The following is an 18,870-nucleotide window of genomic DNA, read 5'->3' as shown; positions in this document are numbered from 1 at the left end:
GCAATTTCCTCCTTTGCTTCCCTCAGTATTCTGGGGTAAATCCCATCCTGCTCCGGAGACTTATCTACCTTAATGTCTTTTAAAACAGCCAATACCTCCTCCTTGTTGATGTCAACATGACCCAGACTATCCACACACCCTACCCAAGAATCATGTTCCACAAAGACCTTTTCTTTGGTGAATACTGATGCAAAGTATTAATTTAGTACCTCATTCATTTCCTCTGGCTCAACACGTAGATTTCCCCCCACTGTCCTTAAGTAGTCCAATCCTTTCCCTGGCCACCCTCTTGCTTTTAATATATGAATAAATTCATGTCCCCTTCTAGCCCTCCTAATTTCCCGCTGAAGTATCTTCCTACTTTCTTGATACTCTTCAAAGCTTTTTTACTGTCCCCACCATCCTAGACCGTACAAAATCCTCCTTTTTCTTTTTGACAAGGTTCACAATATCCCTCATTATCCAAGGCTTCCTAAACTTCCCATACTTCGTCTTCATTCTCTCAGGAACATGATTTTCCTGAATCCTAATCAACTGTCGCTTGAATGACTCCCTCATGTCCAATGTTGATGTACCCTCCAACAACCGCACCCAATCCAAATTCTTCAATTCCTGTCGAATTTGCCTTTCCCAAGTTTTGCATCTTACCCTCATCCCTATCAAAAGGTAGCCCAAAAGTCACTACTCCCAAAATGTTCCCCTACCGAAACCCCAACCACCTGCCCAAGCTAATTCCCCAATACCAGATCCAGTACTGCCCCTTCCTGAGTTGGACTATCGACATATTGCATCAAGAAGCCTTCCTGAATACACCTTATAAACTCTACCCCATCCAAGCCCCGAGCACTAAGTGAGTCTCAGTCAATATCGAGGAAATTAAAATTCCCTACTACAACAACCCTGTTACGTTTGCACTTATCCAAAATCTCTCTACCTTTCTGCTCCTCTTTCTCTCACTGGCAGTCGGGGGACCTGTAATAAATGGCCAGCATTTTGGTTGCTCGCTTCCTGTTCCTGAACTCCACCCAGATTGTCTCCATGTATGAGTCCTCCGAGGTGTCCTCCTGCAGTACAGCTCTAATATTTCCCTTAAGCAGTAATGTTACTCCCCCCACTTCTTTTACAACCACCTCCATCTCTCCTGAAGAATCTATATCCTTCAACTTTCAGCTGCCAGTTCTGCCCTTCCTTTAACCAGGCTTCTGTGTTAGGCACAACATCATAGTTCCAAATACTAAGCAGTGCTCTAAGTTCATCTCCCTTACTTGCTATACTTCTGGCGTTGAAAGAAAGACATTTTCAATCCACTGTGTTTGAACAGGCAGGGTGATGTTCTCTTATTTTTGTTCTCTATTGTGAGGATGTGTGAGAATGGCAGAAGACAGGCGAACATGACTGACCATTACGGCAGATCTCCTGGTAGGAGTAGCTACAAGCAGCAGCAGCATACTCACGCTATCATTTCTGACAAAACGCATCACCTTACACTCCACCTATCTATTTCCAGCTAAAGTCGACTGGTATTATCCTGAATGTTTGCTTTGTCTCCAAGATTAGTATCGTCAGCAAATTTTGAAATTTTACACTTCATTACAATATCAAAATCAGGATAAAAAAAGGCAGTGATCTTAGCACTACAACTTGAGAAACATTGTCTATGACCATCCAGTTAGTAAAATAAACATCTATCACAACTTGCTTTTTCCTGTCCTTTTGCCAGTTTCTTTAGTGCAAACTGACACTGACCGTTCTATTCCACAAGCTTCAATTTTGTTAACCAGCCTTTCTTGTGGCATTTTGCCAAATGCTTTCTTAAAATCTATGTGGAAGATGTGCATTTCATTCCCTTCATAAAACTTGTTGTTACTTTAACAAAAAATTGAATGAGTCAAGCATGATCTGCCTTTTCATAATCCATGCTTGCTCTTCTTAATTAAATCAAACCTCTCTAAGTCCCGGAGCTATTTTCCCTCTTTCTTGTTTCTAAAATCTCACACAAAACTGTTGCTAAATTGACTGGCCTGTAGTTACTGGGAAAGGTCTTGTATCTTGTATCAAAGAAAGGTGTCACATTTGTCAAAAAATCATTTGGCACTTCCCTGGATCTAGGAAGGATTGGAAGATTATTGCAAGCCCATCTGCTGTCTCTACCCTCACTTCCTTTAGTAACCTGGGATGTAAGCCATCCAGACTAGGTAACATATCCACTTTAAACAGAGCCAACCTTTCCAGTCCAGTATATCGTTCTGATCAATTTTCACTTCATCCATTGCTTCTGCCATCCCCATATCTACCAATATTTTGTTGGTATCCTCTTCATTTGCAAACATTAAGGCGGGGATCCTCCGGGGCTGCTCACTATATGCGGGATTCACAATGGCCCACAGACATCCCCTTCAGACCAAAATTCTTGCTGGGCTTTGTGCTGGGCAGCAGATCCATCATGAGTCTCTGTGCCCACCCCACTGGCCATAATGCGTTTCCCAATGTCCCTATTCCAACTGATATTTGGGTAATTAAACTCCTCCAATATGATCACTATAATTTTTGCACAGCTCTGTGAATTCCCTGCAGGTCTGCTGCAGCACCTTTCTCTCACTATTTGCAGGTCTGTGGAATACCCCAGCGTAGTGTGATCAAATTTCTTGAGCAAAATAGATTCTACCTTTGCCCTCTACTCTCATCAACGCCCCCCCCCCCCCCACCAACCTCCTCAAGGATATCCTCTCTTTTATACACAATAACTTCCGACTGAATACTGCCATCCCAATTCCCAGGACACACGCTCAACATACTTTGACCCTTCTTGTAAAAGCAGGAAAGACATTGGAGAAAGTGACTTGGGTATTCTATTGTATGGACATTTGAAGATTAATGAGCAATTTTGTGAAGCAATAGCCATAGCAGAAAAGGGTGTTGGGGTGCATTTGTTCACAATTAATCACAAATTTTGTCTTGTACAAGATCTTGCCCAGGCCTCAGTTGGAATAGTGTGTCCAGTTTTAGTCTTCTTATATGGTGGATGATGATTTGGAATGGGTACAGAGGAGGGCCACTAAACTAATTCGCATGATAAAACAACTTGATTAGCAGACTGAATAGGCTGGGTTTGCTTTCCTTGGAGCAGAGAAGGCTGAGCGGGGACCTGATCGAGGTCACAAAAGTTTGAGTGACAGAGATAGGGTAGATAGGAAGGAACATTTCCACTTCGGGGGGTTGGGGGGGGGGGGTCAGTCAATAACATGGGGATTTGGATTTAAGATAAGAGGCAGGAGATTTGGTGGGGATTTGACCAAAAGAAAACCTCAGGCTGCGAGGGTGGTGAGAACGTGGAATTCACTGTTTGAAAGAGTGGCAGAGGCAGGAACCTTCACAACATTTAAGAAACATTTACATAAGTACTTGAAATGCCATAACACATAAGGCTATTGGTGCTGGAAAGTTGGATTTGGATAGATAGGTGCTTGAACGCTGGCACAGACATGATGGGGTGACACTGACGATGTGTGCTGTAAAACTCTTATGACGCTGCAATAGTCGAAACGATTTGGGACTCTACATTTTGGAGCAGCATAGATTTATCAGCTGTTTGACTTTTCAAGTTGTTTATTTGTTCCAACAGAGTTGCTGAGAGAGGATGAGGGAGCAGAGTTTAAAATTGCTAAGGCCGGATCTAAGTTTGATGTCAGAAGGTAGATATTATCCCAGAGAATAGTGGAACTATGGGTCCTGTGGCACAAAGAGTGGTGTCCATGTGTCTGAGCCAGAAGCTCTAAATTCAAGTCCCACTCCAGGAACTGATGACCAAGGAATGTGTGTTCATAATGCAGCCAAACAGGTTTGGATTTGTAAACCCTTTCACTGCCAATGGCAGGCGGTTAGAGGGGAACATGTTCCTGGTCTTTCATTTGATGAAAATAAACTGGAGTTTCTACTATTACTATCCAGAGCTCCAGACAACAATGTGCACTGCAAAGCATATATTGCCACAGCCTAACAACCTCTCCACAGGCTTGACAACAATAGCTCTCACCCAAGGCCAAACCCTTAAATTCATGCAGTGTGTCAGAGTTGCCATAAGAATATAAGAACTAGGAGCAGGAGTAGGCCACCTGGCCCCTCGAGCCTGCTCCGCCATTCAATGAGATCATGGCTGATCTTTTGTGGACTCAGCTCCACTTCCCGGCCCGAACACCATAACCTTAATCCCTTTATTCTTCAATGTACCATCTGATGTACCGTCAATTACCACGAGACGAGATTGGTGAAACAATCGAGGCGTTATTGCACAAGGTGTGCCTCCTGCAGCTGGAACCAGAATGGAAGCAGCGCAGGAGAGCATACACTTATATACGCCACCTGCTGGGAGGAGCCAGCAGGTAGGGATTTACCATAGTACCTGTAATATACGGCAATGCCATAATACATACAATATATCACTAGTGGTGTTTACCACATTCACCCCCTGTTATAAAACAGTCTGGCAGGGGTGACGTAAACATTACAAATTAAGTCTGTCGGTGGCTTTGACCCTCCGCCGCGACCGCCTCAGTCCTGGTGGTGATATGGGCACCGACATGGTCACCTGCAACTCCGGGAGCATGTTGGCCTCGTCTTCGTCACCCCTGAGTGGATCCAGTGGGAGGATGGTCTTGCTTGGGTGGGGGCTGCAGTGAGGTTCGCTGGAGGGAGGGTGGGTGGAGCAGGGGTGAAAGAGGCAACTGGGGCGGGGGGGGAGCGTTATCAGGTCGGGGGCCATGGGTGGGGACCCAGCGGGTGCCAGGTCTGGAGGGAGACTGTGTCCTGGCGCTCGTCGGGGTGCGCCACGTAGGTGTACTGTGGGTTGGCATGGAGGAGGTGGACTTTCTCGAGCAAGTGATCCGATTTATGGCTCCACACATGCTTCCGGAGGAGGACGGGTCCAGGAACTGTCAGCCATTTAGGGAGCGAAACCCTGGAGGTGGACTTCCTGGGGAAGGCAAACCCACGCTCACATGTTCGTGAGGTGTCTCATTCGTGGCGGTGCAGAGGAGCGACCAGATGGAGTAGAGCACATCGGGGAGAATTTCCTGCCAGCGGGAGACCGGTAGATTTTTAGACCGCAGGGCCAGCAGGACGGCCTTGCAGACCATTCTGTTCTCCCTCTCCACCTGCCCGTTTCCCCGGGGGTTGCAGCTGGTCGTCCTGCTCGAGGCGATGCCCTTGCTAAGCAGGAACTGACTCAGCTCATCACTCATGAAAGAGGATCCCCCCGACCACTGTGGATGTAGGTGGGAAACTGAACAGAGTGAAGATGCTGTGCAGGGGTTTAATGACCATGGCAGTAGTCATGTCAGGGCATGGGATGGCGAAGGGGAACCGGGAGTACTCGTCAATTACATTGAGGAAGTACACGTTACGGTCAGTGGAGGGGAGGGGCCCATTGAACTCCATTCTGAGGCGCTCAAAGGGGAGGGAGGCCTTCACCAGGTGCGCTGTACCTGGCCGGGAGAAGTGCGGCTTGCACTCTGCGCAGACTTAGTAGTCTCTGGTTATGTTCCTGACCTCCTAAATGGAGTAGGACAGGTTGCGGGCCTTGACAAATGGAAGAACTGGGTGACCCCTGGGTGGCAGAGGTCATAGTGGAGAGCCCGGAGTCAGTCTCCTTGTGCGTTGGCACATGTACGATGGGATAGGGCATCTGGGGGCTCGTTGAACTGCCCCGGGCGATACAAGATCTCATAGTTAAAGGTGGAGAACTCGATCCTCCACTTCAAGATCTTGTAATTTTTGATCTTGCCCCGCTGCGTATTGTTAAACATGAAGGCAACCGACAGTTGGTCAGTGAGGAGAGTGAATCTCCTCACTCTCCTGCCGGCCAGGTAATGCCTCCAATATCACGCAGCTTCCACAATGGCTTGGGCCTCCTTTTCGACAGAGGAGTGCCGAATTTCGGAGGCATGGAGGGTGTGGGAAAAGAAAGCCACGGGTCTGCCTGCCTGCTTGAGGGTGGTGGCCAGAGCTACATCTGATACACGCTCTCCACCTGAAAGGGGAGGGTCTCGTCGACCACGTGCGTCGTGACCTTGGCGATGTCCACCTTGATGTGGCCTCAGCCATCAGGGTGAAAACTGTGGACTTGATGAGCGGGCGGGCTTTGTCCGCATAATCCGGGATCCACTGGGCGTAATACGAGAAAAACCCCAGGCATTGTTTCAGGGCCTTGGGGCACTGGAGTAGAGGGAGTTCCAGGAGGGGGCACATGAGGTTGGGGTCAGGCCCAAGGACTCCATTTTCCACTACGTAGCCAAGGATGGCTAAGCGATTGGTGCAAAACAATCATTTCTCCTATTGAAGGTGAGGTGAAGGAGTTTGGTGGTACGGAGGAATTTTTGGAGGTTTGCATTGTGGTCCTGCTGATCGTGGACACAGATGGTGATGTTATCTAGGTATGGGAAGGTGGCCCGCAACCCGTACTGGTCAACCATTCGGTCCATCTCTCACTGGAAGACCGAAACCCCATTGGTAACGCCAAAGGGAACTCTAAGGAAGTGATGGAGGCGGCCATCTACTTCGAATGCAGTGTATTGCGGTCCTCCGAGCGGATGGGGAGCTGGTGATAGGTGGACTTCAAGTCAACACTGGAGAAGACTCAATGCGCAAGCTGATTGAACATGTCAGATATGCGTGGGAGGGGGTATGCGTCGAGCTGCGTGTACCGGTTGCTGGTCTGGCTGTAGTCAATGACCATCCTGTACTTCTCCCTAGTCTTCACTACCAAAATTTGAGCACTCCAAGGGCTGTTGCTTCCCTCAATGATGCCCCCGTAGAAGACGGTGGACCTCTGACCTGATGAAAGTCCTGTCCTGGGCACTGTACCATCTGCTCCTAGTGGCGACGGGTTTGCAGTCCGGGGTGAGGTTTGCAAACAGTGAAGGTGGATCGACCTTAAGTGTGTGAGGCCGCAGACTGTGAGGCGGGGCAGAGATCCGCCGAATTTCAAAGTAAGGCTTTGGAGTTGTCATTGAAAATCAAGGCCTAGTTACAGGGCAGCACAGAGGTGGGGGAGGATGTAGAGTCTGAAGTTGTTGAACTCTTCGCCCTGAATGGTGAGGGTCTCGACACAGTACCCCCTCAACAGAATGGGATCCGGAGACCAGGGAGATTTTCTGGTGACGGGGAGTACCGGGAAGAAGCAGCGCCTTACTGTAACAGGGTGGATGAAACCCTGTGCTCCCAGAGTCAAATAGGCAGGTCGTTTCGTGCCCGTTGATCTTCACAGTCATCGTAGTGGTCGCGAGGTTGCGGGGCCGAGGCTGATCCAGGCTGATGAGCTGCGGACGATGTTGGGAGGTCCCGGGCTGATCAATGGTGGCGGAGCTATCAGTAGACAGCGAACGGCCAGACGCGCAGGGGTCCTGAGGCGCGGTCCAAAATGGCGCCAAAGATGGCGGCGCCCACGGGGCGCACATGGCGGGCGGCATCAAAGATGGCGGCACCCACGGGCCGTACGTGGCTTGTGGTGGAGAAGATGGCGGCACCCAAGGCCTTACGTGGCTTGCGGAGGGGAAGATGGCGGCGCCCCTGGGTCACACGTGGGGGGGGGGGGGCGGGTTGTAGAAATGCTGGGCTTGGAAACAGCGGTGACCTACCAGGCCTGGCAAATGGAAACAATTTGTCCTTTCTTCCCACACGCGTTGCAGGTCGCGCTCTGCGCCGGGCAGTGCTGCCTGGGGTGTTTGCTCTGTCCGCAAAAATAATACTTAGGCCCCCCGGAGTTGGCTGGCTGCCGGCGGCGCAGGCTTGCGGTGAGCTGGAGTCGGCAGCTGGTGGGGCCCACGATGCCCACGAGGGTGCCGCGAGGTCGGGAGTATAGGCCTCCAGATTACGGGAGGCCACTTCTAGTGAATTAGCAAGCTGCCTAGTCTCCGCAAGATGAGCGTACCTCCTTCCAGTAACCGCTGGCTGATGTACGTAGACTTCATGCCCGTGACGTAAGCGTCTGATTAAAAGTTTGGTGTGTTGGACTGCTGAAACTGCCTGGCAGTCACAGTTCCTATCGAGGATTTGTAGGGCTTGCAAGAAATCATCTAGAGTCTCCCCCAGGAGTTGCCGTCTCGTGGCCAGGAGGTGCCTGGCGTACACTTGATTCATCGGTTTAACGTAATGTCCCTTTAGGAGCGTCATCGCTTCTGAGTAGGTGGGCGCATCCCGGGTGAGGGGAAAGATTTCAGCTGTGAGTAGAGGACTTGGAGCTTCTGTGGGTCCGAGAGTTCTTCAGTGGGTGTTCTGAGCTAGCCTTCGAAGCAGGTTAGCCAGTGCTCGAACGTGGATGTGATGTTGGCTGCGTGAGGGCTCAGCTGCAGGCGATCAGGCTTGGTTAGGAAGTCCATCTTTTAAAACCTTGTGCAATAAATTGCTGTACCATCAATTACCGCGAGACGAGAATGGTGAAACAATCGAGGCTTTATTGCACAAGATGTTGTGCCTCCTGCAGCTGCAACTTTTATACATGGGAGTAGCCAGCAGGCAGGGGTTTACCGTAGTACCTGTAATATACGGGCAGTGCCGTCATATGTTCAATATATCACTCGTGGTGTTTACCACACCATCGCTGGAGTTAAAAGACATGATTCAAGTGAGGATAGACTGTTTGGATTCTTGAGAGGAATGTGAGACTGCTGGCATCCATGGCCTCCTGTAACCATGACGGTTTGCTCCGGCTTTTTGGAGCTCTGCTTCCAGACCGACAGAAGGTAGGGAGTCAGGATAAATAGGTATTTTTTTGGTTAACAAGATGTAACTAGTGACGTGCACAGGGTTTGGCACTCGAGCCCCACTTATTTACAATCTATATTAATGACTTGAATGTTGGGATAGAAAAATATCGCCAAATTTGCAGATAACACTAAAATAGGTGGGATAGTAAGTTGCAATGAGGAAATAAGAAATTTACAAATGGATAAAGATTGGTTAGGTGAGTGGGCCAAAATTTGACAGAAGGTGTTTAACAGTTGGGGGTGTATTTTGGCCTTTATAGCTAACAGGAATAGAGTATAAAAATAGAGAAGTTTTGCTGCAACTGTACAAGGCATTTGTGAAACTGCATTTGGAGCACCATATATGATTTTGGACTCCTTGGGTTGGATTCTCCCCTACCCGGCGGGTCGGGGGGGGGGGGTCCCGGCGGGACGTAGTGGCGTGAACCACTCCGGCGTCGGGCTTCCCCAAAGATGCACCTTTAGGGGCTGGGCCCGCGCCGGAGTGGTTTCCGCTCCACCGGCCAGCGCAAACGGCCTTTGGCGCCCCGTCAGCCCGGGCCGAAAGGCCTTCACCGGCCAGCGGAACATCAGCGGCTGATGACGTCATACCGGCGCATGTGCAGGGGAGGGGGTCTCTTCTGCCTCTGCCATGGTGAAGACCATGGCGAAGACGGAAGGAAAGAGTGCCCCCACGGCACAGGCCCACCCACCGATTGGTGGGCCCCGATCGCGGGCCAGGCCACCATGGGGGCACCCCCTGGGGTCTGATCGGCCCACGTCCCTCTCCCAGGACCCCGGAACCCGCCCGCGCCGCCAATCCCGCCGGTACGAGAGTTGGTTCAAACCACGGCGGCGGGAAAGGCCTGTCAGCAGCAGGACTTCGGCCCATTGCGGGCCGGAGAATCGCTGCAGGGGGCCCACCGACCGGTGCGGCGCAATTCCCGCCCCAGCCGATCTTCGGGTGGCGGAGAACTCGGAACACAGCGGGGGCGGGATTTGCGCTGGTCCCGGTTGATTCTCCGACCCCCCCCGGGTGGTCGGAGAATCCCGCCCCTTATTTGAGGAGGGATGTAGTTGCATTGCAGGCTGTTCATAGGATTCACTCAATTGATTCCTGTGATGTGGGGCGGGATTCTCCCCTACTTGGCGGGGTGGGCGGTCCCGGCGCCGAGGAGTGGCGTGAACCACTCCGGCGTCGGGCTGCCCGGAAGGTGCAGAATCCTCTGTACCTTCAGGGGCTAGGCCGGTGCCGGCGGGGTTGGAGACGCGCCAGCTGGCGTCAAACGGCTTGGCGCCGCGCCAACTGGTGCCGAAGGGCCTCTGCGTCTGGCGCAAGTTGGCACAGGGGCGGGAGCGCCAGTGTATGCTGGCGTCATCCCAGTGCATGCGCAGGGGGATTCGTTTCCACACCAGCCTTGGCGAAGGTCCACAGCAGTCGGTGTGGAGGAAAAGAGTGACCCACGGCACAGGCCTGCCCGTGGATCGTTGGACCCCGATTGCAGGCCAGGCCACCATTGGGGTACACCCCTGGGGCCAGATTCCCCCACGCCCCTGCGAGGACCCCGGAGGCTGCCCATAGAGCCAGATTCCTGCCCCCGCCAAAACCCTTGCACCGGAGAATTCGGCAGCCGGCGGTGGCGGAATTCACGCCAGCCCCCGGCAATTCTCCGGCCTGGCGGTGGGGGGGGGGGGGGGGGGGGTTGAGGGCAGAAAATACCGCCCGAGGGGTTTGTCGTAAGAGAGATTGAGCAGTTTGGACCGATACTCCCTCGAGTTTAGAAGAATGAGAGGAGATCTAATTGATGTATTTAAAAATTAGACATGGGCTTGGGTATAGTGGAAGATATTGCACCTTCTATTAATGCATGGGAAGATGCCATGGAAAGAGAGTCAGTTGTTGGGAGCGAAAGAGGAGTTGGAGCAGGGTATCCCAGAGGAATGCACCCTGTGGAATGCTGACGGGGGAGTGAGAGGAAGGTGTGATTGGTGGTGGCTTCATGCTGGAGTTGATGGAACTTGTGGGGATTAATCCTTTGAATGCGGTGGCTGGTGGAGTGAAAAGTGAGGACAAGGATTGACACTGTCTTCATTCTGGGAGGGTGAAGAAGGAGTGAGAGCAGAGGTGCGGGAGATTGGTCAGACACGGTTGAAGGCCCTGTCAACCGTAGTGCGTGGGAAACCATGCTTAAGGAAGGCATGTTAACAGCACCGTTGGCATCAACAGAACAGATACGAAGGAACTAGGAGAATGGAATGGAGTCCTTACAAGATGTGGGTATGAAGAGCTGAAGTTAAGGTAGCTGTGGGAGTCAGTGAGCTTGTAATGGATACAAAAAATGAGACAAAAAAAAGCTCCCTGGCAATGTTTCCATCAATTCATTCTAATCAGTAGTACAGAACCTAAAGATGTAACCTTGCATATATTTCTTGAACACATAAGACTTTTATCCCACTTCTATGTAATGGTAATTCAAATTCACGACCAATGCCCTGCAATGTAAATTAAAGTTTGGTTGATGATTAGTGCCCATGGATTGGAGCAAGCAGGCTTGGCAACACAAACTCTGAAACAAAGTATCAGTTAAAATAATTTATGTTTGGTACTTTTGGGAGGGAGGGATGTGAGAGTCATGGGTACAAAATGAGACTTGATGTAAAGCATAAATTGAGCTCTGTGACTTCAGGGGATCCAAGCAAGCATTAGGGGTTTCACCTACCAGCTGGAGAGCCAGTAAGAGACGCGCGGTGTCTCTTTTCGAGACGGCCTGGTGAATCGCTGTAGTTAAGCCATGGAGGGCAGGGCACTGCGAGATAGGGGTTTTAGGAGGGGGGGGGGGGCAGGGAGGAATTAGAAGTAATGGCAAGAAATGGCTTTCAGCAGCGCCCTGAGTCCCTGCCTCCCTTCCTCCTGATATCCAGTCAGTCCATCAGGCGCTGAATGTTTTTGATCGAGGGACTTCCCCACTCCCAACATCCCCTCTCCGGAGATGGCAAATGACCCGCACAATTTCATCTATCATGTGTGCTGCAAGGTAACTGCTTACCGGCAGCTGGCTTAATATGAGGGGCAGCACACTAAAGCCACCGAGTAGTCTCATTTATTGGCCAACTGAGGGCTTCAATTGGCAGTGGGGCAGGAATTTAAATTTGATGGAGGCACGAAGGCGATAGGGGCCCTCCCCGCCTCCAAGATCAGCACCTGCGAGAGCAGTAGATATTGCCCAGTCTTCTCATTCTCACAATGTTCTTATCACTAAGCTGAAATTGCTATGAATTAGTAATGAAAGTAAATTGTATAAAAAGAAGACAGGGGCATTGCGCAGAGTATCAGCTCTGCAGATAAATACACATGTTTATTGTGCCAAATGTTTTTTGAGTGAGTTTGTTGGCTATATGCAGGCACTCAGATTTTAAATAACAATTATTGAAAGTGTGTTTTCCGGATAACAATGCATGGAATTCGAACAAATAGACTTTACGCCTCAAAGCACATGACATCTGAGGTCAGGCATGCAATCAAATTCATTCCAAATTTGTTCCAGAGTTCTGTACTGTTGTCATTTAATTGGATCAAAATTCATTTTTTGTTGACTAAAGGTTTGCTCATACCAAATATTATCATCTTTCCAGTTATTACTTTTACAAGCTGTCATGCATTAGTTATGCTTTGCCATATTTTATTCAATTTTAGAGTTTTCCCTTGTGTTTTGTTCAATGACTTAAATTTTACCAAATGTAGATCAAAATCTTTTTGAGACATTCTCTTTGCAAAAAGAAAGTCGAGTGGAACTTTTGCCGAAACTTTTAAAGATAATGCAAAATGAAGAAAAGCTGTTGGAGTTTTTTTTACTTACAATGTACATGTTTAACAAAATAAATACTTTAAGCTAAGTTTATAATTTTCGAATAAAGGACTATTTGTGCATGTTGTTTCGTGAAACCATGCTGATCTAATTTTGGCTTAGTTTTGAAGCAATATATGTTTTGCACTACCTGAGGTATGACAACATAATACATTCTTGACGAATTGCAATCAGAACTATTTCTTAACATGAAATTATCTTGAATGATATTCCTTTAGCATTTCTCTCACCACACTAATATGACAGATAAAGTGGACTGCAAAAATAAACTTTGCTCTTGAATGTTTCATCAAGTTTATAGTTTTGCCTAAACCAGTTCATGAATCTGCAAGTTTGGATATATTTTAACTGATATCAACTGGAATTTTAACTTGGAATATTCAATCTCACTGTTGACTGCCATTGATGCTTGGGCTTTGCTTTAGTGTTTCCATTGCTGCAAATGTGCCCAGGGTCAGTGCCAACCAAGGTGAAACATTTAGACCATACGAAGTAGAAGCAGAAGTGGGTGATTCAGTCCATCAGGATAGCTCCATCATTCAATGGAGAGAGTACTCAGAGAGTAGTAGGGGTGTGGAACGCCCTGCCTGCAACAGTAGTAGACTCGCCAAATTTAAGGGCATTTAAGTGGTCACTGGATAGACATATGGATGAAAATGGAATAGTGTAGGTCAGATAGGCTTCAGATGGTTTCACGGGTCGGCGCAACATTGAGGGCCGAAGGGCCCGTACTGCGCTGTAATGTTCTATGTTCTATGACTAATCTGATATAATAATGTTCAACTACACTTTTCCGCCTTATACCCATAACCCTTGATTCTCTCACTGATTAAAAATCTGTCCAATTCAGCCTTGAACATACTTAATGATCCAGCTCAAACAGCCCTCTGCAGTAAAGAATTTCAGATTCACTACCCTCTGAGAGAAGAAATTCATCCTCATCTGTGTCTTAAATGAGTAACTCCTTACTTTGAGATTATACTCCCGGTCCTAGACTCTTCCACAGTGGGAAGCTACCTCTCAGTATCTATTCTGTCAAGCCCTCTGAGAACCCTATACGCCTCAATAAGGTCACCTCTCATTCTTCTAAACTCCAATGAGTACAGGCCTAACCTAGTCTCCACAGTACAAGTTTTTTTAATCATCTAGAGTACAACATCGATATGATTGGGCAAAATTGGGGCAGCACGGTGGCGCAGTGGGTTAGCCCTGTGCCTCACGGCGCTGAGGTCCCAGGTTCGATCCCGGCTCTGGGTCACTGTCCATGTGGAGTTTGCACATTCTCCCCGTGTTTGCTTGGGTTTCGTCCCCACAACCCAAAGATGTGCAGGGTAGGTGGATTGGCCATGCTAAATTGCCCCTTAATTGGAAATAAAATGAATTGGGTACTCTAAATTTAAAAAAAAAATGATTGGGCAAAATAACTGAAAAAAGGCAGAAATAAACTGGTGAAAATATTGAAATATGTTAGTGCTGCCAGGCAGATAGGAGTTCATTCTAGAGTATCAAAATCTCATTAATCATGAGTGCAAGTGAGCAAGAACAGTTATTCATACAAGTAGAAACAAAATCTCATAATACTGTCAAATGTGCAATGTTCTATGGTTTACATGACATATTTCAGAATGTACTTAAATGTAGCAAGAAACAGTTAGTGACTGAATAACAACCAGTTTTCATTCGAGTTATTCATCACGTTTCTGAATGTTGCAAACTGGTTAAAAAGTTGTTTCCTTTTTGTGATTCAATAATGAACGTTAATGAACTTAAGAATCTTATGAGATGAGGTTATGTTCATTGCAGAATCATTTTGTACGTACAGCTAAAACCAATGCAACATAATTAGATAAATGAATAAAAAGCTAGCTTTTCAATTCAGCTTCTACACCAGGCAGGTAATCCCCTGTATCAGTTTACTGCCCAGGTGGGGAAGTCTCTTGGGATACCCTGTACGATCACAATGCCCTTTTAAAGCAAATAGTTGCCAAAAGAATATGGGTGGGATTCTGCGTGGGCTGACACAGAAATCGGGTAAGGCGGATTGGTGGAGAGTCAGTCATGAAGCTAAAATCGTGGCGGGCGCCGGGAACACGGCAATTTTCAGTGCTCCGGCACCTTGACAGCGCTGTCAATGCGTTCTATTCCGTACGTACAGTAAACACTGTTTGCATATCACTGGCGGGCCTGACCCGGTATTCTCCAGGCCTTTAGTAATGCTACCCCATCACCGGGGGTAATTCCCGATGACGAGTGACACTTGTGCTTTTAAAAACTGGGAAACAGGCACCGTGGCTGGCGAGGGAGAGAGAGGAGGTAGGACACACAGAGGCTGTCGGTCCTGTAACTGGCAAGTGTGGTGGGGGGCTCCGTGAAGCCCAGGGGTGCAGCAGGGGGTGACCAGGTAATGGGCTGTGGGGTCAGGGTGCCCCCGCCATGGGACTGGGGTGCCCAGGCACGGACCGCCATTGTCGCAGACTGCAAAGCATCCATCTTGCTGCGCACCTCATTAAGTGTCCACCATGGCCCTTGGTCGTGCAGACTGACATGGGCCATATGGATGCCCAGCATACCCAGCGCCCCAACTCACCTCTCCCTCCCACCAACTCCTCCCCCATCCCAAACAGTCACCACCCATTGGTGGGGCAACATATGGCATCCCCTGTAGGAGGGCACTAGATGGGGGCCGCAGAGCATATCGCCGCATGAGAAGTGCCAGCCACTGGAACACCTGGCAGCAGGGATGAGCGTCAGGGCCAGAAGCCCCCACGGTGCCAGGCACTGACACGGCCAGGGTGCAGTGAGCAGAGTGCTAGGGAGATTGGCTGGGAGTGGGTATGGTGATGGGGGAGCGGGAAGGGGGACATGTGGGGGAAGGTTCTGCAGTGCAGACCGGGGCCACCGTCTAGACCTCTGGATCTAGTTGGGCATAGGGTACGCACCATGCTAACATGTCCGCCTTTGACTGTCTTCAGGCAATAGACTTCAGAATTCAACCAGGAATGGTGCCCATCATTCTAGCTGCCGCAGCCTAGGGATGTATTGCGGCTGTATGAGCTGGAGCTTCTCGAGGAGGATGCTGCAGCAGCGAAGCCTGCTCCAAAGGAATAGGAGGCAGCTGGTGAGGATAGGGAGTCAGCCCCCAAAGGAACAGGAGGCAGCTGGTGAGGATAGGGAGTCAGCCCCCAAAGGAACAGGAGGCAGCTGGTGAGGATAGGGAGTCAGCCCCCAAAGGAACAGGAGGCAGCTGGTGAGGATAGGGAGTCAGCCCCCAAAGGAACAGGAGGCAGCTGGTGTGGATAGGGAGTCAGCCCCCAAAGGAACAAGAGGCAGCTGGTGAGGGTAGGGAGTCAGCCCCCAAAGGAACAGGAGGCAGCTGGTGAGGATAGAGAGTCAGCCGCCCAACAGGCTTTGGCTGCGGGTCAAGGGCTCCCGTATATGTCCGTGTCCTCCTCCTCCTCCTACTCGCTGCTCTCTTTCTTGGGCTCGGGTTGTGGTTGGGTTGGAAGGACACAAGAAGGGCACATGTTGTCACCAGCTGATCCTGTAAGACACAAGACAAGACGCATGTTTGGATTGTGGATTGGGGTGAAGGGTGGTGGTGGACGAGCAATGAAGGGTGGAGGGCATGTGGGTGTGGTGAGGGTGAAAGGGGAAATGTGCGGATGTGGTGGGGCTGGGGGGGGGGGGGGCTGTGCGGGGGTGGGGGGGCATGGGGATTGAGGTGGTGCTTCAATGTTTCAAGGCCTTTACTGTAATAAACAAACTGAAAGCAAAATTGTCTCAGCATAGTTCAGGAGCCACATTATACTCTGAACTGCAGAAAATATCCCGCATTTAACTTTTAAAATGACTGAAGATCCCCTTCCATGACTTTTCTTCACTCTGACCCTTAAGTGGATACTTCATTCTCCAACAACCAGTCCAAAGCTATTCCCAGCTCGCGACATATCATATCCTTTTTTAAATTTTCCAAACTTCTAATTCTTGAACTGACTTTCACAGTATTGGTTATCCTTGTGATTATTCTCTCCGGCGAAGGCTAGATGAATCTTCCAAATTCATTCAAATCCTCAGGAACTTTGGCTATTAAATGTGTCTATGAGTCCCCTCCTGAATTCTGCATATTGAGTAGGGGCAGCATGGTCGTGCAGTGGGTTAGCTCTGCTGCCTCACGGCGCCAAAGTCCCGGGTTCGATCCCGGCTCTGGGCCACTGTCCGTGTGGACTTTGCACATTCTCCCCGTATTTGCGTGGGTTTCGCCACCACAACCCAAAGATGTGCAGCGTAGGTGGATTGGACACACTAAAATTGCCTCTTAATTGGAAAAAATGAATTGGGTACTCTAAATTATTATTTTTTTAAATCTGCATTGTGAGTACGAGGTTGGCTGCCTCTATCTCTCTGTTCGCTCTCTCACTCTCCCCCTCTCTCTCAAATTCTTTCAGATGTATCTGTTCATGGGTATCTTAAGAACACCCTGTAAGCTGACACTGCAATGGCTTTCTATGTCCTGTTCCTCCACAAAACCCAGCTTCAAGGCGATATGGATCAGCTGAGCCTTGCATCTGGGAAAAGTGCTTCTAAACCCCCAACTCCAATCAATCTTGAAACTAAATAGACAGTTTAATATTTATAGGACATTTCTATAAGTTTATCTGCCACTAATACAGCTGCTCTGGTTATTGTTTACAAATGTGAACATCTTGTACTGAGCCACCCAAGCTTATTGTTGAAGAGAATTCAGAACAGGTCACATAATCTCTGTCATTCCTCCATTTTAGCCTAAATTAAAGAGACAGCCCAAACATAACGGGGGCAATTCTCCGATATGGAACGTTTCACGACGGCGCGAACAGGGCCCGCGCATGACCTATTCTGGCCCCCATAGGGGACCAGCATGACGCTGGAGCGGTTCACACCGCGCGCCATGCCAACCCACGCATACACAGTTGGGCCAGCTCAATTCTGCGCATGCGCAGAAACTTCTTACACGCCCTGGCCCCAACTCAACATGGTGTCGGTGTTCAGGGATCGGCCGCATCAGGAAGTAGGCCCGGGTGGGGGGGGAGAGGCCGGCCCGCCAATCGATGGGCTCCGATCGCAGGCCAGACCTCATCGGAGGCCCCCCCCCACCGGTGAAGCCCTGATTTTTCCCCCGCCCCTTCAGGCTCCACAGCCCACTTTCTGCCCCTCTCTCTTCATCCCCCTCCAACCTTTTCCAGACCCCTGGAATTCCCGCCTCACCCCTTCCAAGTGGCAAGGCCCGCTCCGGGGTCCAACACCTGGCAGAGCCAACCTGGCACCGGGCACCCTGACAGTGCCACATGGGCACCCTGGCCAAGCCGGGTGACATAGCCAGGGTTCCAAGTTGGCAGCCCCAAGATGCCCAGTGCCAGCAGGGGTGCCATGGTACTACACTGATCTGTCCACGACCATCCCGGGGGTCTCCAATGGCCTGAAAATACCCCCAAGGTACCATTTTCACCTGGTCCATGTTTGTGTAGACGAGTACTAAGCAGCGCCCTGGCGAGGTCTCATAGACATGGCCATTGAGTCCTGGGCTCATTTAAATATTCAGGTCTGGATCTCACACAGCGAGGGTGAAATCCAGATTGAGCTGGGTGGAGTGAGTTGGGTCATTGCAACCAGCCCGTTTCGCCCGGCTAATGGGGTATCTGAATCGCGCTCCAAGTCTCTTTAACAATGCAAGAATAATCTTCATTGCCAGCACTGGCCAAATAATTTAATCTGAGTAAATAATAATGGTCCAAATTAAGAGAAAAACATTTTAATTCATAGGCTAATGTAGTGTGGAACAATTATATTTGTTTAGATATTTAACTGAACCAAATTGATTTTATTTCACTTTCAATTTTAAAAATAATTCCCACTCACCTGCCCTCTAAATGTTTCCTGTCAAAATATTAACTTTCTTATTTTCAGAAAAAAGATACCTAGAGCATTAATAATTTCCTTTGTTACTTCATGGTATTTGTTTTTAAAACTGTATTCCTCTGTTCCCTGCATTGTGTAGTTGTATGCACATTTGGGTAAATCAAAATGAATGCTGACAAACTTGTAACTGAACTTGACAATTTAATTGCCCTGTTGAGTGAGTATCTTTTGTGCTTTGAAAGCTCATTTGCAGCTACACTTTGTTCACTACCCTTGAAATGTAGGTCCCTGTCATCACTGAATTCCACCCACTGAGATCACAGTAGAAATCTGCAGTATATGACCTGTAGGCATATTCTTTCCAGTTTTAA

The sequence above is a fragment of the Scyliorhinus canicula genome, chromosome 14 (genome assembly GCF_902713615.1).
Source record: "Scyliorhinus canicula chromosome 14, sScyCan1.1, whole genome shotgun sequence".
Classification (NCBI taxonomy): domain Eukaryota; kingdom Metazoa; phylum Chordata; class Chondrichthyes; order Carcharhiniformes; family Scyliorhinidae; genus Scyliorhinus; species Scyliorhinus canicula.
This window is presented reverse-complemented; position numbering follows the sequence as displayed.